Genomic DNA, 16,733 nt, shown 5'->3' on the forward strand with positions numbered 1-16,733 from the left:
TGATGAATTTCAAGCTTCACTTTTTACTTCATCATTTTCAGAACCTGATAATCAAATCCAAGAAGATTGTCAACAAAAAGAAAATATTTACTTGATTTTAAAAAGAAAAAAAAAATACAGAGAAATATAAAGGACTACATATATGGCCATATATTTCACTGGCAACATCCTGAAGCACATCATAGAAGGCTGACTGCATGAGGCAAATACCAGAAGTTGAACAAGAACAGAGTAGTCATCATCATGGTAAGATTTGAAGAAGATGTGCCACTGGCAGATAATAGTGACAAAACAAGAACTTATGTGGGGGTGGTAAGAACAACTTCCACACTAGTTAGACAGCAAGGGTGACAAGCCCAGCAACCAAGATATGTGACCCAGAGCTATAAAATACAGAGGAGCAGTGGAAGGGGCCATGGAATGATGTGGCATTGTCACTGAAGATTTTTTTGTAAGGGCTAAAGATGTTTTTGTTAATGAAATAAAATAATATCTACATACATTAATTAATGAAGAGAATAACTATGATATTGATATTGTTAATTTATCTGATATACTTCTTAATGAAGATTTAAGATCTGTTTTATTATGTGAATTTAAACTTGTCCCAACAGTTATACAACACATTTGATGGACTTTAAAATTGACTTAAGTTTGTACAAAAGTTGTAATTAAAGGTATTGCATAAATAATTTACTGAAGGTGAGGAAGTGTTATGCAAACAACTGGTTGACGATTTTAAACATGAAATAATGGATTTTGAAGATGATGTCAATATCCAATAGATGTATGAAAGTGATTTTTGGGGGGGGTATCAAACATAAAAATTACAGCTAATAATAAAAGTAAATTTGTAGAATATTGCAACAATTCTATTATACAGATATTTAATAAAGTAACATTAAAAATGTCCAATGAATTTAGTAAATGTATAAAATGGAATAGAAAATTTAACTCGACTGAAAATTAATGGAATGAACTCATGGATTTTTATAACAGAAGGGATATGATATGTAAACATTCAGATAAGGGTACAAATATTTTTATCAGGTATGTGAGGATATATTATGTGGTGAATTATGGTTTATTAAACTAATAAAGGATCCAACAATTAAATTTCATAATATCTATTTAGAATTGTTAGATAAGGGTAATAAGTTGCTTTTTTTGACTAAAAGAAATAGATTAAATGATTGGTGGTACTAAATTCAGCTATTCCTGTTTTTTATGTACTGCCAAAAATTCAAAAACATTGGTAATATCCTCCAGGTAGACCCACAGTGTTGTTTAAGAGAAGCATATTAGAATATCTAGGTCAAGCTTTGAAAATGTTTATATCCAAGTGTTAAAAAAATTGAGTCATATATATTAGATAGCTTTGATTTGTTAAATAAATTGAAAGAAATAACTTGGGGAGAGAATTATTTTTGGTTTACCTGTGATGTTAAGAATTTGTATGGGATTATAAAGCAGTATTATGGATTGGAGGCAGTATATTTATGTGAGCTACACAAAAAAGTACTTATATCTGTGAACTTTTAGAGTTTACTTTGACTCAGAATTACTTTAGATATAAACAGAATTTTTATTTACAAAAGCAGTGGATAATGATGGGAGCCTATTTTGGCCCAACTTATACTAACAACAATGGAAAGTTTTGAATGACAGTACGTGTGTGTGTGTGTGTGTGTGTGTGTGTGTGTGTGTGTGTGTGTGTATATATATATATATATATATATATATATATATATATAGGTCCCTATTGGATTACTGAAGTTTCAAAACTTCAAGCATCATTTGGCTGAGACCATATGATGAAAGTTTTGAAACTTTGAAACTAAAATAAAAATAAATAAATAAATAAAAACAATCCCTCACACATCCTGCTAATTAAATATATCAACTCTGAGATTGCACTACAGTGAAGAAAATGGTAAATTTCCCATTCTGTGCTGTATGGTGATCTCCATTCAAAACATTTGAAGTTACAAAACTTCACTCATATGGTCTTAGCTGTATGAAGTTCAAAGTTTTACAACTTCGGTAATCTGATAGGGACCCATATAGACACACACACACACACACACACACACACACATATATATATATATATATATATATATATATATATATATATATATATATATATATATATATATATATATATATATATATATATATATATATATATCCTTTCCAGCAAACATGCTTTCATATAATTTCTTATTACAAATTTATTGATGACCTGTTATTTATTATTGAATTAAGGGAATGTTCTTTGATCGATGAATTTTAGAACATTGGTGGAATAATAGATTTGGATTTAAATTTATTAGTCAGAGGAATAGAAAACAAATTAAATTTCTGGATATTATTTTATTTGTTGAATTTAATAATATCTGTTCTTAGACTAGTAGAAAAAGTACAGTTTCAATTTTTTTTTGCATTATAATAGTGATAACCTGAAAATTTATGGGATTCTTTTCCTTATGGACAGTTGGTAAGAGTATAACATTTATGTTTATAATCTCAAGATTTTGTGTAAGAATTCAAATATACCATTAAGAAATTATATGGACAGGGTTACGCTAAAGATATTTTGTTTAAAGCTATTTTAAAATTATGCTGGGAAGAGAGAAAATTAGTTTCACTGTAGATAATTTAGGAAAAGGCATCTTATCATAAAATATTTTGGATTAAAAAAGTAGAAATGAAAATGATAGTAATATGAAAGGATCTGTCTGTTTTTATACGCAGTTTCTTAAACACAAAATTGTTAACATTGTGAAAAGGAACTGGCATATTCTGTTACTGGATGAGGAACTACAGTCATTACTACCTGATAATCCACAGTTTGCTTTTAGGAAATGAAGTTATATGTTATAGGATAGTTCACAGAAGCTATATGAGCTTAGATGGAATGGTTTATTTAAAAAATGTAACTATAAATGTGGGATACGAAGCATGTAAATATGTGCTTGAAGATTCAGATTGTGTAATAATAATCAAAAGTTTAAAATTAAGCAACATTTAACATATATATCTGAAGGAGTTATTTATGTATTTTGGTGTCCTTGTAATAAGGTTTATTAAGGAGAAACAAAATGGGTAGTAAAGAAAAGAACTTTAGAATGTGCTGGTGATATAAAAAATGTTTGGTTGGCGAGTCTAATAGCAACACACTTTTTGGATTTTGAACATAATGTATTACAACTTAAAACTTAGATATATTATGCATTGCTGCATTCATCTTATTTAAGATGTTATATTAAACATTGGTTGCTATATTAAGAAAGTTTATTTTAAATATAGACCATATGGGTTAAATGTTGATATTAACTGGAGAATATTTTATACTTCTGTAGCTTTAAGAACTGATTGATATCAAATTAAAGCTTGTATTTAAGTGAAAGTTGATACTAATTTAACATTGTACTTCTCCTTGAAGGCTGGAAGGACAAGGCACTAGAGAAATAAAGCCTTTTTAAAACAAGCAACTGTGAATATAATATAATTAGTTGAATTTTGCTTGAGGCAGAGTGATTTGATTTAATGTATCATATTGCCAACAGTCAGTGAAGTGTTTACCCAACTATAGGATATATCAAGTATGCATGCAGCAAAAATTTGTTCAGATTTCACAATGAGCAAAGAAATATGAGTGTTATAGAGGAAAGGGTAGATACCTCTTATGTAACTACAAATGTGATTGCTGCTACTACAGGTAAACTGTAAATACTCAGATTCAGTAGAAGTGGAGAACACACCTGGCAGATTCCTATACAGCAGCAAGGAAAACATAATTAAGCTCCTGTCAATTATGTTAAACAAAATGTTAGCACAAGAACACATCTCAGCCCTATGGCAAAAGCTGACAGCAGTATCAGTTCATAAAGAGTTCACGTTCAGTATTATTTATGTACTTATAATAAAGTGCCATAACTGTCCTTATATTTAAGGACATCCCGAATTTTGTCTCAAAATTTTGTTTAGCCCCTGGAAAACTAGACATTTTTTGAAAATGTCAATTTAATAATGATACTATTTAATCATGTTCTACATTTGGGGCCATTTTCTCTAAATATTTTTGCTTTGTTCTTAATTCTGCAGCTAAACATAGAGAGCTGTATTAAGCACAATTACAAATCATTTGAAAAGCTGGAAAATAGAAATATACAATAATAAATGAATATAATCATAAATAAACAGAGAGACTGGCACAGAACAAATAAAACTATGCAAGGTCCAATGTAAGACAATTCAAATAAGTCTTTAGGGAGATTCTGAAACATAACCAAATAAAAGTAAGTTATTGCTTCTATGATTATCATACACTTTTATGCAGCCAGACACATTAAAAGGTATCATAGCCGGTGTTAGGCACCAGCAAACCCTGCGGTCGCTGGGGGCCCCTGTTCTCTGGGGGCCCCCATACACAGCAAGTTATCTTATCCTGATATTTTGTTACATATCTGTCAAACCAACAAAAGCTAGTATAGCATTCATGTATACTTAATAAACCACATGAATAACTCTTATTTATACATTCTTTAAAATTCAAAAGATATTTCTGGTTGTAGTAACAGTGTTTTATCAAGTAACAGGCATCATAATTCTATTAAATATTTTACCACTGACATAATGCTGGTGGCTTAGTTAAATCCTGCTGTTGGACATTTTCTCCACTTGCTATACCCATGGCTGCAGGGGGCCCCCCATTAATCATCTGTGACTGTGTGGGGGCCCCACAAAAGCTGCTGCAGACTGGGGAAAAATGAGGAAGAAAAAAAATATTATTTTAGTAATTATGCTCTTTGACCTGAACAGGGCTGTGATATGACCCTGTTAGGATGAAGTTGATAATGAACATGAGCAAGATATGCACTAGAGAGATCAGCCGCCCAGAGTGACTTATCTTGGTGCAAATTTTGGATTTTAAAAAGAGCTGATACTTCTGATAATCAGGGATGGTTTTCTCATTCAGGGAGTTTTACAAATACAAGCATAACACCAGGTAGTATAACTCTCAATTCCTTTCAGTGCAATCTCTAAAATAATAGAATAAAGGCTCAGAATCAGGACTACATTTTAAATATTACTCTAATGCACTTAAAAAGTTAGTAGAATAACACCTTTTGCATCAACACATATTATTGGACCATAAGTATAAAACTCAGATGTCTGGATTGATTGACTGTTTGTAATCCTGAATGATTTACCAGCAAATCAAACTTTTTTGCGAAGAAGAAAGCAAACAAAATCAGGGAAGATCTGTGAAATCAGGGACAGTGACAGGTATGCATTACTCCTCAATGAGGTAAATAAGTGACTTACCCTGCTGCTGTCTGACAACTGCTAAACAGCAGTCACTGATCTGATGTGGCAGCACCAGTGTTGCACAATATATTGCTATTTGCTAAAATAACTACAAAACTAGGACTGCTGTGGCTTATGCTTGTGTGTGTAAAAAATATTATTTATTTTTGTGTGTGCATGCACCCAATAATGCCAGGACACAGACACTATTCTTCTGGGGATCAGTAAAAAATGTGCTTAACAAGTAATTACTTCAAAAGTAAGACATAAGATATATCACAGAGCATTCAGACACTTAGATCTTCTTGGAGACTGGTGGCCCCCACTCAACAGACTGTATAAATGGATACTGGGGGCTCCTGTAATCATCCTGGACTCTGTGGGGACCCCCACAAAAGCTATTGCTGATTGAAGAAAAATGAGGACAAAAAATGTATCAATTTTCTGATTGAGCTGTTTAGCCTGAACAATGCTGAGATATGAACCTTTAAGGATAAAGCTAATAGCCTCTGCTTTCAACCAAAGACATTCTAAAACCAGCCCCGATCAAATGTGTGTGTACAGAAAGCTGCTGGGGATCTGGGGATTGTGTGGTTATTACAACTTCAATTCTCATCACAGTCAAACCTTAGAGGTGTGATGAAGTCATTATAGCTAGTGATTAAGCTGAGGACAGTGTGGTCATTGTTTATTTACTTTTCTCACAGACCTCAGAGGTGTAAAAAGAAGGTTGCTATAGCTTGTGTAAGGGTGGTGTACTGTCTAAGAGCAACAAATTAGAATATATTACTGAAATCATTCTCACAATCACACATCAGGCACATATACATGGGGCTGACTTTGAGGGTTAGGGGTGAGGAAGCATGCTATGTATACATATATCAGCAGTCACTTGAAATATATGGCTAAGGCAATTTAAACCTTTGCTTTCATCCTAGTCTAACACCAGAGGGATGTATAGGCAGTGACTGTCTTTTGTGGGGGGGGGGGGGTAGGGAAGGAGACAGTATTCCCAGATAAGACCTATGCATTTCCACAACTGGTTTGTTAGTTTATTGTGAGCTATTATTTTGTCAGCTTTGAACATTAAGCCATGGGCACAATTTATGTCGTCTTTGAAAAAAAAAAATAAGACTGGAATTCTATTATATACATATATAACTCCTATGGCTTTGGGGGCACCAGCTTAATTTGAGTTATTTCCTAAATGGTTATTACTGTGCTGTGTTGGTCAGGAAAGGAGTGCTGAAAGAATACAAAGAAAAATAATGCTGAACAGCAACAGTGAATTTATTTCCTTAATAATAATTTTTGTTCACGCCATTATTGGATGAAAAGGTTGCGTAGAAAGAAAACAACCCCTTTAAAATGCACTTCAGAGCATATAGAAAGTTATGGCTTCTTGAAAAAGCTGAGAGTAAGGCAAAATGTGAGAAAAGGAAGAAAAAAGTAATGTGCATGGTATGGGGAGCCCAAAAGGGGGTGGTGCATCAGAGGAGAGGACCGGAAGTTGTGCAGGGGGCTGTTGAAACAGTAGGCCGAGTCATCACTTCATTTAACTCCAGACCTGTACATATAGTTGTTGTAATGTATCATTGTTGCAACTAAATGCCAGTAACTGTCCCTTTGTTAGGTCAACAAAGTGTGGTATATAGGCATGTTGTAATGTAATAGCTTGTAGCTAAGGTCTGTCTGTGCATACTACTCCTAAAAGTTTGCAGCACAAACTAAAAGGTTTCATAGGATGTGTGGCATTGACAGGATGATACTTATACTGGAAGTGCCTAGGTGGCCCAACTTGACATATGCTGGGTGCCCCCCAAAATGCTTACACTGGCCCTGAAAGGTTTAACTATGTTAGCAGTTTTGTTTACAAATGTTTCTTCAGCAATGACAGAAAACATCCATGCTTGCTCAAAGACAAGACACAGAAAGTCAGGATTTGTGAGACCCCCTCCAAAATGAGAACAGATACCAGTGGTGTACCTCAGGGTTCTGTGCTTGGGCTGCTCCTATTTGGCATCTACTTCATGGAGGTAAAGGCTAATGTCAGGGGCTGGGGCCTTTGGCTGACCAAGTTCTCAGATGACTGCAAACTGGAAGCTATCATATATTCCTGCCATGACACAAACAAGAAGGTCTTGCACAAACAAACAACTGGTGCCAAAGTCACTGATTAAAATTTAATGCCAAGAAATGCATTGTAGTGCCTTTTGGGAAAACTGCCACCCAGCCTAATTACTTTATCAATAAGACACCCCCTAAGAGTTGACCTGGTAGTCAGGGATCTAGGGACATATGCAGACAGTAATCTGGCCTTTGACTAACATGTGGCCAAGGTAGCAAGAAAATAATTCTATGCTTCCCAACTTATAAGTAAGGGCATAGCATCCAGGTCCAAGGAAATCTAGCACCACTTTATTCGGCCCTTATCAGACCAGTCATTGAGTATAATGCCCTCTTTGGCATGTTTCTGACCAGACAAATGCAAAATGGAATGCCCTCAAAGGTTACCAGGAAAATCTAGTGTATAAACACATTGTCCTATATGGTTTGCCTTAAAGCTATGTCTCTGTACTCAGCCTACTACAGGTTACTAACAGGCGATATGTGCCTGGCATACGAGGCATCCTTGGATCCAGTTCTGATGGACCTTTTGCACATCTACAAAATGAACCACATCAGAACTACTAGATCCAAGGGTTTAAATTATGTTTGCGACATAAAAAAGACATGCTCTGGAGTAGGCTCCCCATCCATGTGAAGCAGAGTAGATTCCTAACCTTATTTAAGCATAACCTTGACTAATGGATGGGAAATCGGAAATTCACCATGAGTCTGGCCCCCATGCCTCTGATAGACAGAGGCAGGCAGTAAATCCCAGACTAACATACTCCTCACATAAACTATAGAAAATAAATAACAAACCCCCTCCTAATAAATGTTCATGATACATAGGGGCAATATTCAGTTGGATTGCATGGCTAGGCTTATAAAGGCCCTGGTGGTCATTAGCCTAGTATATACCTATGTAACATTACCTTCTAATTCAGAGACATCTGAGGTTTTCCTTAGACGTGTGTTCTAGCTGCCTTGCTGTAGCAATGGCCTTTTCTTCAGTATATTTACAGAATTTTGGGACGACAACTTTTTAAACTAGGGGTTAGCAAGACTGCAGCTGTGCTGGAAAGTAAACAATCCATGATTAGCAGTGTATGTAATTTTTGTGCGCAGAAAGTATACTCTAAAGAAGGAAATGATTAAGATAAGTAAACAGTCATTCTTAATAAACTAAACTGCTGATATCTTTCAGCTGTACCCAAAACTGGCAGCAAAAGAAGTCTGAAGATGCAAAAGCATTTCCATTGAAACACAGTGATTACTCTGATTTGAAATAGTGAGCCAAAAGATCAAAAAGAAAACTGTTTATGTTACAACTGTATTACAATAGTGAAGTAAAAATATAATGTTGTCATGATTCAGTTTTAAACGAATGTAAAGACTAGTTGCATGTGAGTTATATTACCACACCCTCTGCATTTATGACTTCAGTACCACAGATGTTCATAAAGATAATTAAAACAGACTAGGCAGACATGTCTGACTGACATATAAAATGTGTCTTTAGTTTTATCTGTACTCATCAACTGACCTTTCACTAGCAGAACAACTTCCAACTTTCCTTGCTAATGTTATGAGGCACGTATTTAGAAATACAAGTATAACAACAGATTATAGTGTGACATTATTTCTGCTGCGCACTATTCAATATCAAATCTTCCTTATTATTTTCTACTTTTCAACTCTCCTCCGTTAATGCGATACATCACGGAGCAGGGAAAAGAACTGCAACTACAGTAAGATGTCACTTATCTGTTTAATGTTGCTGAATAGCTCTGAAGACAACACATTTGCATTTCAAGACAAAAATATTGACACACTTTGCAGCCTGTACCCCCATGACGGGCACTTGGATTCATATTCAGATACTGACAGAATAGTGTAGCACAAAAGAGTTTCTCCACCCTTAGATGCTGTCCTTCAGATAAGAACATTTATAGTTCTCCAGTTCAGATGGATGTTTATGATTCCATGGGAGTTATCAGGCTAAGAGTAAGGAAGCCTCCTTGACCTTGTAGCTTTGCTGACATTTTCTCAAGTCAACATAAACTTCACATGAGGTCTCCTCAAAGGATCATAGGCCCAATGGAATCTACTTTATCAACAAGTGCTAATAATTACATTACAGTTTCATTCCCCTTGTCATATTAACATCTCATATTCACAAGCAGTATTGCTCAGAGCTATAAGAAACAATTGCAAATGCATTTGTATTGGAGAGATACCATCTCATGTACATCATCCTCTAAAAACAATTGCATACCAGCTAACCTAGCTTGCGTTCTAGTTTTCTTTTTCCCATTTATTCTCAGCCATTTTTGCTACATTTGTTCCTCTATGTTTGTCAATTCTGTGCATGTGACATGTCTAATGCTCTTTATTTACCTACGCAATGAAAATTGTGCTTACTAATACTCATTGCTTCTTGCATTCTTCCACTTTATATAATTTCCTGTAGTCAGTAAAACTATAACACATAAATAATTCATTAATAAAAGCTTTATTAATTTTTTTTTGTGGTGACTGCTTTGATGAATAGTGCCCTATACTTTGAATTTATGCAGATTTTTCCAAGCAGAATGTTTTCATCCCAATGATTTAACTGTCATGAAATGAACACTAGCTTGTAGAAAGCTGACATGCAATGAAACCATATTTTCTATGAGTCTACTGCAGTTTAATGTTTATGCTTATTATTATCAACTTTTTTAATCTCAGAGCATGTTGTTCATAATTTAATGATTTATTAAGTGATGCTGTAAAAGATGTGCCATTTGGGACTGATTGTTTTGGAACGAGTAAAGCCTAAATATCTGGCTTAATTTACTACAAATATGGAGCTTGTTCTACAATATGGAAATGATGCTTCATGCCAAAGATACACCATGGAGAATTATACAAAGTCTATTCAAGAAATGAGAGACAAAATCAGTAAAATGTTTCAGAAATTAGAAACACACAAAATAGTTGGCAGCATTGAAAGAAACAGCAAAGATGTCTGTTCGTCTGGAAAAAAATGCTTCTGCTGTAAAGGAATAATACTCTTAAATAGACTGGTCGAACATTTGGAAAATAAGCATAGAGCAATTAATCTTTGGATGTTTAGCTTATGAGGAGGGTCTACATCTTTAGATTGCTTAGCTTTTTTTTGAAACTCTAGCTATATAAATGTGAATTTGTCATATTATACTATATAGAGTCATAACATGCGTGGATTACTGAAACAACAACTGACATAGTAAGAACATGAATTACAGTTGTCAGTGAGCCTCGCAGGTGTGGAGATTCAGATATTATTAACACAATAAAGGTATAAAATATTTGTTGCAACAAGTGTAACTTTAATTAGTTGTTTACTTTATTATAATGCCACAGTGGAAGTTATTTAATATGATATATAAAAGCTATAAATTCAAGGCATGAACAGTATTTGCTTCTTACCTGCCTCTGTCCTTGTCAACTGAAATAAGAAAGTCTAGCAGCTTTTTACACATAATACAACAAACTGGGTAAGGAAAGAATAATTTGCATTTATTTTTCATTTATTGTTCATATCCTTATTGATGTGATACTTTTTCTTTTACACAGAATGAGTTTTTAGTACATATATACATTTAGTCTAGTGTAATGCAAAAACAAAATTTGCCTTAAAGGAAGCTTTACATTTACATAAAATCATGTTGACTTTTCAAGTGGCTTGGAAGTAAAACCCTGATCAATTTTAGTCATTCATTCTCTGTATGAACATGTGAGGTATTGTTTATTTATGTGTTAATCAGCCGTGTTATTTTTATTCTTTGGTTTCAGGGCAAAACAGCTGACTGACAAAGTGTCGACTTTCATTTGATCAAAGCTTAGATGCCACAGATTTTCAAATAAATATGTATCTGAAATTGGGCTTAGCCCCGTACCCTTCCAACTGGAAGGTCATTAACATACCTAACTTCCTAACTGTGGGTGATATTCATAGTCCTGGTATTCACAGTTGCACAGATGTCATCTGCAAATAATATGGCTATGCCTATATGCAAATATACTGAGACTAGGTCATTTGACATGACTATGGCAGTGTGAAAGCTAATGAAAGGAAACATCTACTTTCATAAAATGCTTATAGTGTGAAAAATAATGGTTTAGTTATGTGGGAATTACGACATTAAAATGTAAAGTCTCAGTTGACTTCAGACTTTTGTGGGAGTGTAGCTGCGCATAAACCTGTTATAATGAATGACAGTTAAGGCAAGAGGTGCCCAACACAGCTACTCATAATGAGTGCTGAAATGACCTGCTATCTTGAAATAATAGACTGAGGAATGGAAAAACAAGAAAAATGGCTCAGGAAAAATGCCAGCGTCCACAAACAAGTATTTAATAAAATCAATGTCCTTTAAAAAACAAGGTTGTGATGGAAAAAAATCCAAAATAAGCCAAAAAACAAGAATCAACAAATCCAAGTGTAAAGCGCTTTTCGTCTGTTAATATAAACAGACTTCTTCAGACCAAAGAAATACTTGTTTGTGGACGCTGGCATTTTTCCTGAACCATTTTTCTTGTTTTTCACATCAGTTTTTTGTTCTTGGTGGTAGACTGAGGAATGGTGGCAGGTATACTTTGGGGGATGACTGGAGGGGACAGGGAGTAATGTTTGCTCTAAAACTGTCAGCAAGAAGGTTGGCTATTACCTCCAGTTGAGTATGGGTGATGCCATCCACAACCAATTCAGCACATTGCCGGATATTCACTTTTAGATTTTGGATGTGGTTAAAGAATGCACTTCGATTATTCTTAGCCAGAGAGGGTATTTTTTGCTTTAGAATTAGATTTGGAGGACTTAGCAAGATCTCTGATTTGTTTGTTTAAGCTTGAGAGGGATTTCTTTCTCTGCTGAGTCTGTTTCCTCTTGTTCTTTGACATTAGTTTTCTTCTCTTGTTGTATAGTCTGTTTATATTAGTGGCTTTTTGTTTGGCAGGACATGGTTTTAATCTAGTCAGGTACAGCTGATTCTATACAATTTCTTAGGTGATTATACTAGGCATTGGTGTACACCTCTGCATTGGAGTCTTTGTTATCTGTAGTTGTAGGGACTTTGAATCTGCTTATACCATCACTTAGTAGGAGGTCATTTATCTTTGAAAAATTATTAAGCGTTTTTGAGCTTGATGGTGTATTTGGTCTTATAATTACATTGAAAGAGACAGATTTATGATCGGATCCTACCAGGGAGGACATAACACGAGAAGAGGGTGCAATGCTCTCCCATGTTAGTGAGTGCCATGTCCAGGACATTTGAGCCTCTTATGGGTGTGCTGACTAGCTGTTCCAGGGCATTTGCATTGACAAAGACCAAGAACCTCTGTGCCAGCATATTTGTTGTCCTGCATGTTTCCTAGTTGATGGTAGGATAATTAAAATCACCCATGAGTGTTGGGCTGTATGGCAAGTAACTCCAGTAAGTCCAAGTATGCAGTATGCTTTTCTTGTTTCATGGTGAGGGACCTAAAGCTAGTAATGATCTGGTAGGGGGCTTTGCCTATAGTTAATTGGACATGGAGTAGCTGAAGAGAGTCATACTGTTTGACAAGTCTCGAGGTGTACTTATCCTAAATGAAGATGGATACACCTCTTCCTTTGGTTATTTCATGCTCAGTTTGTGGATTGAACATATGGAAGGCATTGTAGCCCTCTATGGCCGGGGTGCTTTCAACACTTTGAACCATGTCTCAGAGACTGCACAGATGTCAGCATCTTCCAAAATAAGGAGTTCTTCCAGGTAGTGCAGTTTCTTGTTTAGACTCCTGACATTAAGCAGCAGTATCATGAGGTTATCTAGACAAGATGTTGTTATGTTGGGAGATTGGTTATTTTGACACTGCCTAAAAAAGGCATAATAGGGGTGGCTCCTGTCTTTGCCAGTATCTGAAAGCCTGCTGACCATGTCTTCCCAGGCTGACAGATATTGGATCCCCTTGGACTGACACCAGAAGCTAAGCCAATTCTTAAAGTCAATCATTTTTTTATTTGTATTGTGGGATCATTCTTGGAGAAGGTAGAATGCTGCTTAATGCTAGGCTTGTACCTGTTGTGACACATAATCTGAGAGCTCAGTCATGTCTCTCTTCATAGAGTCAGTTATGTATGTCTCAAGTCATTCACCCCCCACATGGACTACAATAGAGTTTTACTGGTACTTGTGGTTGAGTGCTTGAGTGACTTGATAGATCCTGGCATCTGACAGGCAGCTAACCATAACCCACTCCTTATCCAGCCTGGTGAGGGGAACATCCGTGTGTCTCACAATAGAGTCACCCATGGCCAATCCATTAGGTTTTGTGGTGTTATGCCTTATGGGCTTACTTGTTGAGACACTGGTGTGTGTCTTATTATGTGTTGTGGTTGTTTTTTGCATTGTTATGTGTGTAAGTGGCTTCCACTTGGGAGGTCTCTGATCTTTTGGTAAGTTACTATTGAGTACCTTGACATATGTTTGTTTATGTGTCATGTCCTTATTTAGTGTGGGATTGTGTGTGTGTGCTGACAACCTGTTTGGAGTTTGATTTGTCCTTATGTGAAAGTCTTGCCTCCAATTTCATAGTGTAACTACATCTCTCACATGAAGTATTTGTTTGTTTCAGGAGTAAGTGGTTGTCAGTATACATGAGATAATTGCTACATTGGCTTAGGATGCCTATGTCTATTAGGCTGGCCAGAGAGATGATGAAAAACTGCCCATTCATGATATCAGGCTCTTACTGTATGTTTTATTAGGGAAGGGTATGGGTTAATTTGACAGGACTGTGCTGGTAGTGCTGAGATGACAAGACCTATATGTTCTGTAGGCTAATGTTGATCAATAAGGTAACGCTGCTCAGTGCGCAACCAAATTGCTCCTAGAGCAGCAGAAAAGCTTGGGATGGTTTCGCTGACAGCTGTTTAGGGAAAAACTAAGCTTCTAGGCTTTTGCAGCTATACAGGGCACTGCTAACTGTCACCGCATAAAGAGCAGCATTGCCCAAATGCGATGCTTAAATACAAGCAAAGAGAAACAATTTTTAAGCTAACTACCAATCAGGAAAGCACACAATAAGACTTCCACCAGCAATCCCCAACTCAAACAGGTTATATCAATATGTGTCTGCCACAAGGGTGCTGAAAAATAGCTTCTTAATGTAGAATAGATGGTTTGGAGCCCAAGTGCTACAAGACCACACAAACTACCTACAACATCCCTACCACTAACAGATACAATGTAATACAGTACAGTTAACTACTTAAAGTAGCAGAAGACAGTACATTTTTTAAGCCACTAAAGTGCACCCACAGTATATAAGAGAAGTGCAAAAAATGCTTAGAGCCCTTTTTTGTGCTTCCCAGCTAAGATAGACCAGGTAAACATCTACTGCCACTAGATAAATAATCCCAATCCTCCTTATGTAAAAGCACATTAAAGGAGAGTCTGGAGTGAAATGCTACCACAAACAAACTTAAACAATATGAAATGCACTGCAAACAAACTTAAAGATACACATACAGCAGTGTACTGTAAACAGCTTGTGATGCCCCCACTCTAGGCCAGTAATCAAGGAGCCTGAATCCTCACCACTGGAACTGGAGTGAGACATTCACTTAGAACAAAAATCGCTACTCCTAGTATTTCCAGATACAGCTCTCTGTATCAAGCACAATTGTCCTTAAGAGCACTCAGGGAACACACCCAGTCATGGGTCTGGATTTCTCCCTTCAGGTCCACAGTAAGACTCCCCACTGGCACAGGTATAGAGTTCAGATCTCAGCTGAGTGTCCAAGCCAAGTTCTCCAGCACCCTCTCTGTGAAACCAGTGTTTTGTGTCCCTGCTCCAAACAGCTGACACACACACACACACGCACACACACACACACACACACACACACACACACACACACACACACACACACACACACACTGAGATTTGATTTTTACACACAAACACACACACACACACACACACACACACACACACACACACACACACACACACACACACAACAGCAGTGTAGAAAGGGAGGAGCTTATTAAGTTTAATTTACAGTAGGATAGGTAGCTTAAAAACAACAGGTTTAAAAAGCAGATCAACAAATGGTAGGATAGGTGGGAAAAACTATCAGGGAATCATCAGCAGTGGTTTTTGTTTACGCTGGCTTGAAATCTTTTTAGAAAAAGACAGAGATCCACAAATTAATTGTCTATTTAAGTATCAGTCAATAAACAATTTAACCAATGAAAAATCATGTGAAATGTGCAGCCTAGATAGTTTAAGTGTCTATCTCCCACATAGAACAAACACACCAGGCCAAGCAGACTTCTTAAAACAGAAAACAAAACAGAGCAGGTAAAACAGAAAGCAGCTCTTTCTCTCACAGATAAATATATAGATTTACTTTTTTCACGCAGCAAGGAATCACCAGCAGTACTTTAGTTTATGCAGGCATGAAATCTTTTCAGAAAAAGACAAAGACCAGTAATTCAATATATATTTAAGTATCACTCAAGAAACAATTTAACCAATGGAAAAAAAATGTGAAATGTACAGCCTAGATAATTTAAGTGTTTATCTCTCACATAGAAAAAAAAACATTAGGCCAAGCAGATTTCTTAAAACAGAAAACAAAATGGAGTACATAAAACAGAAAGCAACTCTATCACTCACAGACAAAAAAATATATGTTTACTTTCCTCACCCAGCAGGGAATCACCAGCAGTACTTTAGTTTATGCAGGCACAAAATATTTTCAGAAAAAGACAAAGACTCAGAAATTCACTGTGTATTTAAGTATCACTCAAGAAACAATTTGACATATGAAAAACATGTAAAATATGCAGCCTAGATAATTTATGTGTCTATCTCACACATAGAACAAAAGCACAAGGCTAAACAGATTTCTTAAAACAGAAAACAAAATGGACCAGGTAAAGCAGAAAGCAGCTCTATCAGTCACAGACAAAAACATATATAGGTTTACTGTCCTCACCCAGCAGGGAATGACAAGCAGTGCTTTAGTTTTTGCAGGCTTGAAATCCTTTCAGAAAAGATGAACTTATCACTGTTACTATACTTAGTCCTTTTGTTAAAGATGGTATGATTTTGCTTTGAACCTAGATTTTTAGATGTATTTTTTATGGTGCTGCAGGCATGGTTTGGAAAATGATTTATGTGTAAGGATGGCAAACACATTTTTAGTGCTTTACTCTTGGGGTGATGAGTGGGTTTTATTTTTGTAAATCAAGGTTCACTAGGGGTACTAATATATGTTGTTTCAG

This window comes from Protopterus annectens, chromosome 15.part0, assembly GCF_019279795.1.
Source record: "Protopterus annectens isolate FY-2018-M chromosome 15.part0, PAN1.0, whole genome shotgun sequence".
Lineage (NCBI taxonomy): Eukaryota > Metazoa > Chordata > Ceratodontiformes > Protopteridae > Protopterus > Protopterus annectens.